Source organism: Ursus maritimus, unplaced genomic scaffold (assembly GCF_017311325.1).
Source record: "Ursus maritimus isolate PB19 unplaced genomic scaffold, ASM1731132v1 scaffold_6, whole genome shotgun sequence".
In the NCBI taxonomy this organism is placed as follows: Eukaryota; Metazoa; Chordata; class Mammalia; order Carnivora; family Ursidae; genus Ursus; species Ursus maritimus.
In genome coordinates this window covers 20634170-20646589 of record NW_024426774.1, presented here as the reverse complement: position 1 = coordinate 20646589, position 12420 = coordinate 20634170, and the positions used below count along the sequence as shown (strand labels likewise).

At 49.3% G+C, this 12420-nt stretch overlaps 1 protein-coding gene across 1 annotated transcript in view; it reads right to left on the bottom strand.

The window, feature by feature from the left end:
• The window catches only part of DPYSL5 (dihydropyrimidinase like 5), a 94249-nt gene extending 86077 nt beyond the window's left edge, over positions 1 to 8172 (bottom strand). The window contains exon 1 of the mRNA XM_040623003.1: positions 8040 to 8172. The gene's annotated coding sequence lies outside the window, so the exon portion shown is untranslated. The remainder of the gene's footprint in view (positions 1 to 8039) is intronic.
• Positions 8173 to 12420: the final 4248 nt, after the last annotated feature.

The window sequence follows — 12420 nt, the reverse complement described above, 5'->3', positions numbered from 1 at the left end:
TTGGAAACCAAACTCTGATCAAGCCACGACATGATGCCAGCTCTTGGGTTTCTAAAAATGGTTTAATCACAGCAGTGCATCCCTCAGAGTGTCTTTTAAAAAAAAATCTTTTAAAAAATGTTTTTAAATCACCATTAATCTTACTATTTGGCACAGTCTACTAAAAAATAACATATGCAAACCCTTGACCCAGCCATTCCACTCCTAAGGATATACCCAACAGAAACACACATATGTTCACGAATAAAACACGTACTAGAATAGTCACAACAGCGCTATTCAGGATAGCGCCAAGCTGGAAACTACCCAAATACCCATTAACAACATAATGGCTAAGTGAATATGGTACATTTATACCGTGGAACAATATACAGCAATGAAAATGAGCAAATGAAATCCAACGAGCATAACACTGAGCAAAAGAAGCCACTCACGAAAGAGTGTCCACTATAATGATTCCATTTGTGAAACTTTCAAAAGTAGGCAAGGCTTATCTATGCTGTAGGAGGTCATGGTGGTTAGTGACACTGGGGGAAGATCAGTGACTGGGAGGGGACTTAGGGGGGTGCTTTGGGAGGGTGCCTGGCTAGTTCGGTAGGTGGAGCATAAGACTCTTGATCTCAGGGTTGTGAATTTGAGCCCAATGTTGGGTGTAGAGATTACTTTAAAAGTGGGGAGGGGGAGGCTTTGGGGGTATTGGTAATCTATTTCTTGGTCTGGTGCTGATTACATGGATATGTTTAGTTTGCAAAAATTCATTAAGCTACACACATATGGTTTGTATATTTTCTGTATTTCTATTATATTTCACTAAAGAGTTTAAAAATATTTTAAAAATACACCCTCACCTACCTCACCCTCCAAAAGAATAATCCAAGTAATTTCATTAAAGTTGAGTTTCACATGTTTTGGAAACAGAGCTTAAAACACATTAAATAAAAAAATCAGAGGCTGTGTTTGAATTTTATAACAGAATGAACCTATCAATCCACAAAGACAGAAATCTGGATGAAGTAGTAAAAATGAGAAAGGAGAGGGCTTCTCTGTCAATAGTGGGTCATGCTCTGCAGAGGGACAAAGGCAAGGACAGGACCAGACAAAAGCAGGGAGAATAAAGACCCAAAGCCTGAGAAATTAGAGTGAGCCCATGGTGGATTTGAAATCAACAAAGAGGCTGCCTGTCAGTGGACACGGGGGTGACACAAAGATGGTGTGGCTGAGGACTGGGCACTGCTGATGTGTGGACACATTCACAGGGAGCTGAGACAGCGACAGACCCAAAAAACTTTGCTGAGCCGTGAAAATGCACAGGTGTTGGGGGTGGGGAGTGACACCACGCTCAATGCAAAAGGCAGCTACTCTTCTTTTTCCAAGAGAATCTAGTCATTCATAAAACCTCAACCACACTTGAGCCAAATGATTTTAAGTTTAAATGGGGAGTCAGGGGTCTCAATGACTGGAAAATATCATCAAAATCATTCAGCCATTCTTTCAATATTATTGAATGCTCACTCGGAGTGGTATTTCGTGCTGGAAGCTACATGGACCAAAAAGCAGGTCCAAATACTATTTGAAATAAGGCGAGGAGAATCATTTTGTAATGAATAGCCCATTGGAAAATTCTTTTATTTACTGTAAACTTTACACCCACCAGCTAAGGTTCTTAGCTTGGAGTAGTGTTCAAAAGCATAGACTCTGTGATGGTTGGTTTTTGACATTAACTTGGCTAGGCTCTCGTACCTGGTTATTCAATCAGACTCTCACCTGTAGATGTTGCTGGGAAGGTATTTTGTAGATGTGGTTATCATCTATCATCAGTTGACTTTAAGTTAAAGAGATTTTCCTCATTAATATGGGTTGGTCTCATACAATCAGTTGAAAGGCCTTAAGAGAAAAACTGAGGTTTCCCTGAAGAAGAAGAAATTCTGCCTTAAGACCCTCAACATCAGGGCGCTGGGTGGCTCAGTCGGTGAAGCGTCTGACTCTTGATTTCAGCTCATGTCAGGAGCTTAGGATGGTGAGATCGAGCCCCAAGTCAGTCTCTGCACTGAGTGTGGAACCTACTTAAGATTCTTTCTCTCCCTCTACCCTCTCCTCCCCTCTCTCTCCCTCTCTCTCTCTCTCTCTAAAAAAAAAAAAAAAAAAGAGGCCTCAGCATCAGTTCCTGGCTGAGTTTCCAGCCTGTTGGCCTACTGTATACCTATCAGACTTGGCACATTCTATAATCGTGTAGGCCAATCCTTATTGGTTCTGTTTCTCTGGAGAACCCTGACTTACACAGACTCTAAGTAGACTCCTTGGGTTTGAAACTTGGCTCTGCCACTGCTCTAGCTGGGTCATTTCTGTACCTCTGTTATTTCAACTGTAAATGGGGGATAATAACAGTACTTAACTCATAGGAGCTAGAACAACCCCTAGCACGGAGTAAATGCTTTGAAAGCGTTTGTTAAATAAGTCATTCTGTGGTGCTGAGTTTATTTCTTAGCTGAAAAATCCGAGATATTTTTATTCCCAACAAATTGCCGTCAACCAAACATGACCGCTCTTTCCCACACGAAAACCATAACAACCTCGGGGGAGCAGCACCTTGCCGGTTACAGGTGTCAGATTATTCTTTTAGATGGTGTAGGAGCAGGTGAGATGCCAGGCCAGCTCCACACATGGTGATGATTTGGCAAAGCGGGAATCAGAGCACTTCTGGAACATTCTTAACTGCGAGTTCTCAGCTGCTGAAACAGCTGTGCTTAAAGAGGCTCAGACTCAGCACAGAGCTATTCCTACTATTTGCAAGGGTGGCAGTTCATAAGGGGGTCCTGATTATTCTTTCTGTTCCCACTGTGGATACCCCACAGCAGCCTGCCCTGGCCCCTTGCAATGAAAGATTAAATGGAGAAAAAAATTAACAAAAAAAGGGGAACCTGTCTGGCTCAGTCAGTAGAACATTCGACTCTTGATCTCAGGGTTGTGAGTTGAGCCTCACGTTGGGCACAGAGATTACTTTTAAAAAATCAGAAAAAAAGATTAAATGGGGAATCTAAATGCTGTTTTGTGGGCATATTCTGGGGAAGATTGTGACGATGGTGATAACTAAGATTTGTTGAGCACTTACCAGGTGCCAGGCACTACTCTCAATGCTATATAAACAATAACTCAGATAATCCTCATTGTATAGATGAAGAAACTGAGTCCCCAAGAGAAAAGTAATTCGCCTAAGGATAGATGGACAGAAAGTGCAGAGTGGGTATTTGGCCCCTGGTTTTCTGGCTCAGGCCCAGGCCGTCCCTCCTGTGCACGTTGCCTCTGAGTCTGGATTGTAAGAAGAGGGTCCAGGCAGGAGCACAGGAACAAGGGCCAAACTAGGCTGATTGATGGGAGGGTATAAGGGGGGCATCTGGGTGGCTCAGTTGGTTAAGTGTCTGACCTCTGTTCAGGTCATGATCTCAGGGTCCTGGGATCGAGCCTGGCTTCGGGGCTCCACGCTCAGTGGGGAGTCTGCTTGTCCCTCCCCCACCCCTGGCTCTCTCTCTCTCAAATAAGTAAATACAATCTTTCAAAAATGGGAGAGCATGAGGGCTCAGAGGATTCTACAGTTAAATTTATTTCTTTTAAGTTAAACAAGTTTCAAAGACTGAAATAGAAGAAATAATAAATATCCCTTCGTGAATTTCTCTTGTTAAAGTATATGTGTTTGCTTTATACAAAAATATCAAATTTCATTAAAGATTCATATAACAGCATTTGAACTTTTCTTTCATCTTCATAATAAAAAATTTAAGGCGGGTGGCTCAGTTGATTGAGTGACCAACTCTTGGTTTCGGCTCAGGTCGAATCTCAGCGTTGTGAGATCTGCCTGGCCTGGGGCTCCCTGCTCAGCACAGAGTCTGCTTGAGATTCTCTTCCTCTGCCCCTCCCCCCACTCAAGCTCAAGCTCTCTCTGAAATTAATTAAATTAAAAAAAATTGAAGGTAAAGTGATTCTGAAATTATTTCTTTTATTCACTAACAGTGCAATAAAATCAAACACCTTTCTTGTTATTCTCATTCGATTTCACATTACGCCAACTTCTTCCTACAGGTTTTCACACTGACAAAGATTTTCTGTATTATTGTTCTCCTATAGGATCCTGTGAACTAAGTCTTACAAGACTTTTCTGAGATTCTGATAGCTCAGAAAACAAAAAAAACAGGATCAGATTCTATCAGAATCTGATAGAATATTGTTTATTGTTTTCTAATAATACCGACTTCTCTGGTTCTGTATAATTATCTAAATCCTAGCTTACCCCAGAGAGGTGTCCAGTGGTGATGGCCTTTGGCCTCCAGTTCCCTGGAGCTAATGTAGGATCATGCTGAATCCTGGGTCAGAGGAGCTGTTATTAAGAAGGGAAAATTCCCAGATATCCATGGGAGAAGAGCAGAGAGAGGTGGGGGTATACCATAGACGGAGCCTATGCCAAGTCCCCAAGCTTAACTGTGGCCAATTCTGTACACTTGCCTTGCTGCATGGCTGTTCCCATAGGTGGAAACACCCAGTGCATTCAGCATATTGAAACTATCCCGGCTTACATCTCCATCTTGGAGAGGCTCTGCTGAAAACAGCCAGGTTTTCATGTCCTATGACATCTTTTTTTTTTTAAGATGTTATTTGTTTTTTTATTTTAGAGAGAGAGAGAGCACACACACACAGGCAGGGAGATGGAGCAGAGGGGGAGGAGGAGGGCGGGGGAAAGAATCTCAAGTTGAGCATGGAGCCCAACGCTGGGCCCAACCCCATGACCCACTGGAGATTACGACCTGAGCAAAACCAGAAGCCGGATACTCAACCAACTGAGCCACCAAGGCGCCCCCAAGAGCATCTTGTGTATATACTGCCTAGCTGAGGTCCCCAAGGTCAGGGGGATGGGAGATAACAATGGCACCCCAGAATTCTGGGATCACCTGCCTCTCCCTTCTGGACTCTGTCTCCCAGACATTTTCATAGGAGGTAGGAGGGGGATGTTGCTTTCTTTCCAATTTCCCTGTAGAAATGGGCTGGTCATACTGGCATTCCTCATCTACGGACTCCCCGGGAGGAAAATATTGGGTTGGATGGTCACACAGTGCTTGACAGGATTACACCCTTAAACAAACCCATCAAATTCTTTCAAAAAGAATAAACCAACAAAACATTCCTTCCTGAAACTTTTCCCCTTGGGTAATGACATAAAAATATTTCCTACTGGAGCTTTTTCATGAGAAAAAACCTTCATGTCAGATTTTAGGTTTTCTAATATTGAGATTCCTGGTTTGCATCTACTCTAGAGATAGACAGGTCTAGTCTATTAACTTAGCTTGAAACAGCCAATGAACAACATTCCAGCTAAGCCTCTCAGACCAGGTTTGTAAATTCTGAGAGGCACCGCCTCAAAACACCATCCTTGAAAACCAGCAAGATATAGTCTACTTGCTTTCCTGTGGCCACTCGGTACAGCCCAGAGAGGAGGCCTTCAGGTTAGCAACTATCGAACGTTCTGGGCAAGAGCCAACAGTGACATCACAGCTTTATGCATCGCCCTTATGCATCAACCTGGTTAATGGGTTTCAAGGCTAGACAGAGCCAAAGGCTCATCATTAAACTGAATGGCAAATATAAGTTACAATGATTAGTCCTGTGATGCTCTGTCTTATGCATGCTTCCTTCACTCTTGGAATGAAAATGCTTCTGCCTTGCCCTCCCTCCCCACCTTTTTGTTACATGAGCGGAAATTTAAAAGTATAAACCTTATGCTAAAGAGTCACGTTTAATATAAGCTAAACAATGATCAAAGAAAACCTCTAAACCAGAATTTTAGGATTGGGCAAGCCTTTCACATGTCAAGATGCTGCAGGCTGCCATGAAAGATGCTTACACAGCCAGCAAGACTATGAGTGCACGGAAAGCTCTGCTGAATCCCTGTTTTGTGCTTCCATTTCTGTTCATCTGCTTTCCCATGGGCAAGCAGCCACCTCCTATCACAGAGCCATCTCCGTCTTAGGTCAGCAGACAATATGGGCAAAATCTGCAAAGGATGGACACTCTGGCTTGGGTGTGGTCACTGGCAATGGGAACCTTTAGTGTCTCCGCCCCAGGCAGGCTCTAAAAACCAGGAGCCGCACCCTTGGCGGGTAATCTCCAAAACCACTTCTCTGGATTTTAGCACACAATCGGCACCAACCCTGACTGCTCCCTCTCTGAACACACAGCAGACCTTAGACGTGGCCAGCCTCGGCAGACAAAGCCCACGGTTCAGGAGCTCACCCTGTACCGAGCCAACCTCCAGGTCACCGCAGGGCCACCACTCCACGTCTGGGCTGCTGGTCAACAGCAAGGGGCAGGCGGCGGCGCCGAGGCCAGCAGGCACCAAAACCTGTGGTGGCGGCTTTCTGCCCGCCCCCCCCTTCTGGGGGGACGTGAGACTCACACCAGGGAATTAACAGCGGGGCTTGATGCCCCAACACAAACCCCAAAAAACGAGAGCATGCCCTGAGATTTCTACGGGAGCATTTTCGGCACCAGAAAACTGCACACTCGAGTTCTGGGGGGGCCCTCGTTCGGGGTCGGGTGGATTCCAGTGCCGGCTATTGTTCTCCCGGTCTCTCGGCGGGAGACGTCCCCCGTCTCGCCTCCCAGCCAGCATCTGCCACTGGACCAAGCCTTTCAGCTCCGAGAAGAAAGGGGTGTGCCTGAGGCGCTGCGGATTATCGCAAAAACCTGCAGAGTCCCTACGGGCTGTGTCAGGCCGGGAGACAAAGCTCCTGGTGGGGACAGCTCAGCCCAGTCTCCCGGGTCTGTCCCCGGTACAAGGGCCACGCCCAGCTGGCCACCTGGACCGCCAGGCTCCACATCGCGAGCCGAGGGTCTTCAGGCTCGAGACCCGCGTCCCAGCCGCCCACCCCTCCGTTCGCCGGAGACCTTCCTCCCCTGGGAGACCTCCCTCCCCAGAGAGACCCTCCCCCCGGCCGGCGCGGGTCTCCTCCTCCCAGGCGTCTACCCTCCTCAAACCCCGGCGGTCTCCACCCTCCAGCATCTCTCCTCCCATCCTCATTCTTCATCAGCCCCGACTCGCCCCGCCTCGCGCCACCTGCACAGCACTCCTTCCCTCCCTCCTCAGACCCGCCCCCCGCCCCCTCTCTTTCCTCTTCAAACCCTGGTCTCCACTTCCCCCTCCACCCAGACCCAGTCCACCTGTCCCCACCCAGCTTCCCCATCTCCCCATCTTTACTCAGACGGAGGCCTCCGCGTCCGCCTTTCCCCATCTCAGCTTCTCTCTGGCTCAGGCTCTTGCCCCTCCCCAGGCCTGGGGCGTCGATGTCTGTCGCCCGCCAAGATCGATGCTGCGGGGAAAGCTCCCTCACTGGGCTCCAGAGAAGGGACCCAGCTCGGCGTTCGCTCTGAGCCGGGCAGCCACAGGCGGCCTTTGTGGTTCAGGCAGGTGCCTCGGAGACGGCAGGCGAATCGTCCTTAGGCGACCGCTGCGTTAGCCAGACGGGTGGAACGGGCCGTCGGGTCCGGTCCAGGCTGAGCAAATCCCAACCCGCAGGCGAGACAGACGCAGGGTGTCGTACGGGTGGTAGCAGGGGGCCAGAGGCAGCGACGATCTAGGGACTCGGGCATGACGGGCCCGTAGCCAGGGAAGCCCCCGCCCAGTCTTCCAGCCATTCACTGCACCTCGACGAGCGAGGTTAGGCGCCTACTGTGTGCCAAGAGTGAAACCCCTTCGACCAAGCCGTCTCCTCACCCCAGTTCTTTGCAATCCCTCGGGCACACATGAAACGCCTACTATGAGCAAGGCACTGCACGGCGCTCTGTGGGCGTACAAAGAGCGCCGGATTCGGGCCCCAGTTTAGCCCCGTCGGCCGCCCCAATCCCAAACCACACCTCCCGCCGCGTCCCCTGCGGCCGGGCCCCTGGGCGCACCCCTGTCCCTGCCCTTTTGTGCGCCTCCCAGAGAAACAGAGGCCGTGAGAAGGATGTCCCAGCCCGGGAAGAATAAGTCCACCGCCCGCCCCGCCATCACGCACTCCTCCGGGATGCTGCGGCTGCGAGGATCCGTCGGTCGGTCCGTCTCTCCTCTGTCTCGCCGCGGCGCGAGAGCTGCGGGTGCTCGGGGCGGCGGCGGCTGCACGCGCGCTCGCTCGATCGCCGCCTTAGCGCGCGGGGCGCTGGAGTCGGAAGCCGGGAGCTGGGGAGGGGACGTGGGTGGGGGCTGGAGGCGGCCTCGGCCAATCACCGACCCGACGCCTCCTCCCCAGTGCTCCCCACCTCGCGCTAGCAGGTTAGGGGGAGGCGGGGACAGGCGGCGCCCCGCATCTTCGCCGCCGCGCGCGGCCGCCGCCGTGGGACTACAACTCCCAACAGGCCCTGCTGCAGGGCTGGGGTCCGAGAGGGGAAGGACAGTGAGGCCCGAGAACCCGCCGACCCCCCTGGCGCCCTTCTCCGCGTTCCTTTGGGTTTCCATGGTGACTCACGACACTTCACAAAGCCCCAGCGCTGGGACGCGCTGATGCACGAGTCCCCTGGGAGGGCTACGGGGCGGGTCCCGAGGACACACCACCTCCCCTCCCCCTGCAGGACCCTACCCGAGGGGCTGAAACAATGCCCCGGCCACCTCACCCGGCTGCTGCCGGGCCTGCCCTTTGCCGCCTGGTTCCCTCCAAGACCCAGTACGACGCCTTCGAAGTGGGCGCTCGGCGGGTCCGCAGGATGGAGAGGGCGGGGTGGTCGTTATAGCAAAATGTTCTGACGTACAGTACATAGTGGATGGCCGCTCAGGGCCAAGTAAGTTCGCCTCTGTCCCCTCTGGGGGCTCGAACCCCGAGTTCATTCTCTGGGCTGCTCTGAGCTAGAGCTTCTCCATCCCGAGCTCTCAGGTCCAGCTGCCTGTCCTACTTCCGACACCACCTTTCAGGACATGGTGAAGTCCCTGGAAATGTTCTATAACTCCATTTACACTCATCTTTTTATCCTCACGTTTTAAACACATAATTTAACTAAATCAACAAATCTAAAAAAGGAGAGGGTGGATCGTCAGGCCTTTGTACCACGTACCTAAATCCCTCTCAAGCCTTTACTGTAATCTTTTATTTTATGTAGTGGTAATTACAGCTCAGATAGGGTTTAGTAATTTGCCGCTTTTCACTTAATGTCACTTCAAAGGCGTTCCTATTGATCAAAATGCATCATTGAGTCCTCACCTCCAGCCCCATCCCAGAGTCCCCTCCGGAAACGCCAGTGGGTTACTGCAGAAACCCCTCTCTTCCCAGCTGGAGAGAAGGGGTGAAGGAGAGGAAGTTCCCAGCTGCCCGCACTGCACAGCCACCACAGAGAGGTAGTTGACACCTCTCTTCAAGTTATTTTCAACCAAAATGGCGCTTCACTACTCCCCCGGGTACCCCCCTCCTCCTCTCAGCAAAACCTACTTTGGCGGCAGGCCCTCAGAGCCTGCCAAAGTGAGGTGTCCATGGACCACTTTCACTGCCATCCTTTGCAGTGGGCTCAGGGTCGGGAGCGGGCCAGGCTGGCAGTTGGGGAATGCACTGCTAGATACCCACAAGGGGTTCTGCTTCTCCAGGGAGGAAGGTTTACTATTCTGGCCCCTGCCCCACATATCCTGAGTTTATGCAAGGGACCCCCAAATGAGCCCAGGGCTTACACCAAAGCATCTCCAGGGAGCCCAGGGTGTGACTGTGAAAACTTGGGGTAGGGGGAGTAGCTTGTCCTCCCACTGCTCCAGCTTGGGGCACTGCCCTAGGGATTCACAGGCTGGCCAGGCTCTGCAGAGACCCAGGGATTTCGGCAAAATGGATTGAGCCTCAGGTCGGTGGAGTGAAGCCCCCTGCAGGCTGGCAATAACTGGATCCCTGGCCAGGACCTTCCTTAAAGCGGCCCTTTTTGCCTAAGGGAGAGGGAGTCCTCTAGTGGAGGAAACATTTTCTGCAGCCTGCAGACTTCAAATTTGGACTCCGCTTTCCTGGGTCTACTTCCCTTGGTAAGAGAAGGAGCAGCCTTGAGGTCATCTGTCTACCTGGGACATTGAGGAAAGTCGCACCCAAACCTGAGGCTGCAAATGTCCCCAGTACTTGATTTTAGCTTTATTCATTTACTTTATTCATTGACTTTCAATCTAGGTTGAAATATCTCTCCTGGGAAGTAGAAAGGACATAGGGCATGGAGTTATACATCCCCAGGTTGGAATCATTGCTCGTTTTTCTGGATAATTGACCTTGGGAAAATTACTTGTGCCATCTGAGCCTTAGCTCCCTACAGAACACGAGGATCGTAATACATTTTCAAAAACTTTGCTGTGATGATTACATAAGGAAATACCCATAAACGGCATAGCACGCTGTCTGGCATATAGCACGCACTCAGCAAATGAAGCTGTGGTGGTTCATTTATTCGAGAACAGACGGTTATGGAACGGTGTGAGGGATATAAGAATACGACATTGCTGGGATACCTAGGTGGCTCAGTCAGTTAAGTGTCCAAATCTTGATTTTGGCTCAGGTCATGGTCTCAGGGTGGTGAGATGAAGCCCAACCTCTGACTCTGCACAGAGCATGGAGCCTGCTTCAGATTCTCCCTCTCCTTCTACTTCCCCCCCACCCCACCTCCCGCTCCTGTGTGCGTGAGCTCTCTCTCTCAAAAAAAAAAAAAAAAAAAGGAAAAAAATGACATTCTCATTATGACAGCTACAAAAAGCAGTATGTTGTGACCTTTATTATAAAGCTCATATGACCAGCTTAGATGAAGTACAATACGGATTCAGATGAGAGAGAAATCAGTTCTGAACAGATCATGATGGAACAGAGGAGTTTGATTTGGATTTCACCTGGATATTGATTTGCTGGATGATTCTAAGCAGAGGTGTGAGATTCCAGGATGAAGGAGTAGAAGTTTGTGGGAGAGAAGCTGGGAAGTGTTTGGAAGGCAGCGGAGGAACCCATCATGACTTGAAAGTCCAGTCCATGAATGGGGGTGGTGCGGAGAGAAAGAGGACGGTAGATAGGCTTATGGTGTTGGGGCCAGATTTCTTGAAGCTGAGGGTTACTGGCTTTTATCAGTAAATGTGTTTGAAGTTCCAAATCGCCTTAACAACAAGGTTCTGAATAATGGGCAAGTGAAGGGTTATCATAAGGGGGAAGGGGCATAGGACCAGTAGGTGTTTCGGGAACACACTGGATCTTTACAATGCCACATGACAGATACCATTGCTCATTTCTTATAGACAGAGGGGGTCCAGATTTAGAGAGGGCAAGTGACTTGCCCAGAAAGTTACCCTGCTACAGTGGCATTACCAGGGCTCCAAACCACATTGCCCGATACAGAGCAGAGCCCTTCCTGCCCCAGCATGTCCTATCCTACGAGTCTCCAGTGCAGGGACTGTGGTGCCCATGAATGACTCTCAAGGAGTCATGTCCCTTCCTCTGCAGTTTCAACCTGTTACTCCTCGAGGTGTCCACCGAGAAATGGTGTTCTCCAACATTCCCAAGCAGGTTTGTATTAGATTTCTTCCCCAGCCTTCTCTTTTTGCCCTCCCCCACCCCTCATAAGTCAATGACAACCCTCGCATGGAGAACACGTTGTGAAGTCTACTTAGCCATTAAAACAATTGTGAGCCAGCAGTCAAACTTCTATATGAGGTCAGTGCCACGGGGCAGGAACCAAAAAGGAGTCAGGAAGATGGGCAAATGGACATTGAGAGGAAGACAAGAGAAGAAGCCTGTAGAAAATTTAAAGGCATAGAGCTAGGGGCATCTGGCTGGCTTAGCCTGTACAGTGTGCGACTCTTGATCTCAGGGTTGTGGGTTTGAGCCCCATGTTGGACCTAAAGATCACTTAAAAATAAAATCTTAAAAAAATAATTTAAAAAATAAAGGCATAGGGCTAAACAGATACACAAACAAGGGCAGTGGGGAATGAGACTAACAGAGTTTCAGATTCCAGAGCTGTGGCCACCCAGCCCAACACTGAGACACAGGGGAGGGGACCCTGGGGTCGCTGTGCTTGAGCTGAAAACATCAAAGTAAATTCCAGTGGCTTATCACTGCTCTTGAAATGCTGATGAGCTCTCCAAAAATTTAAATCATTCCTTTTGGCCTAGGAAACTTTTTTTTCTGCTTTTATTTTTAAATTTCAAAGTTTAATTTTAAAATAAAAGTGTGTCTTGTCTTGGAACTAGAATAGCCACAAGCCAACATAAAGAAAGAATCTCTGGGTGATTCCAGCAACCCTAGCGGAAATCTACAATGTGAAATTTGCATTTATTTCACACCCACATACAGAGTTTTCAAGCCCAAAGGAAACTATGAACTTCATGGTCTCACAATGCCAACATTATACAGATAAGGATAAGCAGGTTTTTGTTTCAAGCCATATTCTCCCTTAACAAATCACCTTCAG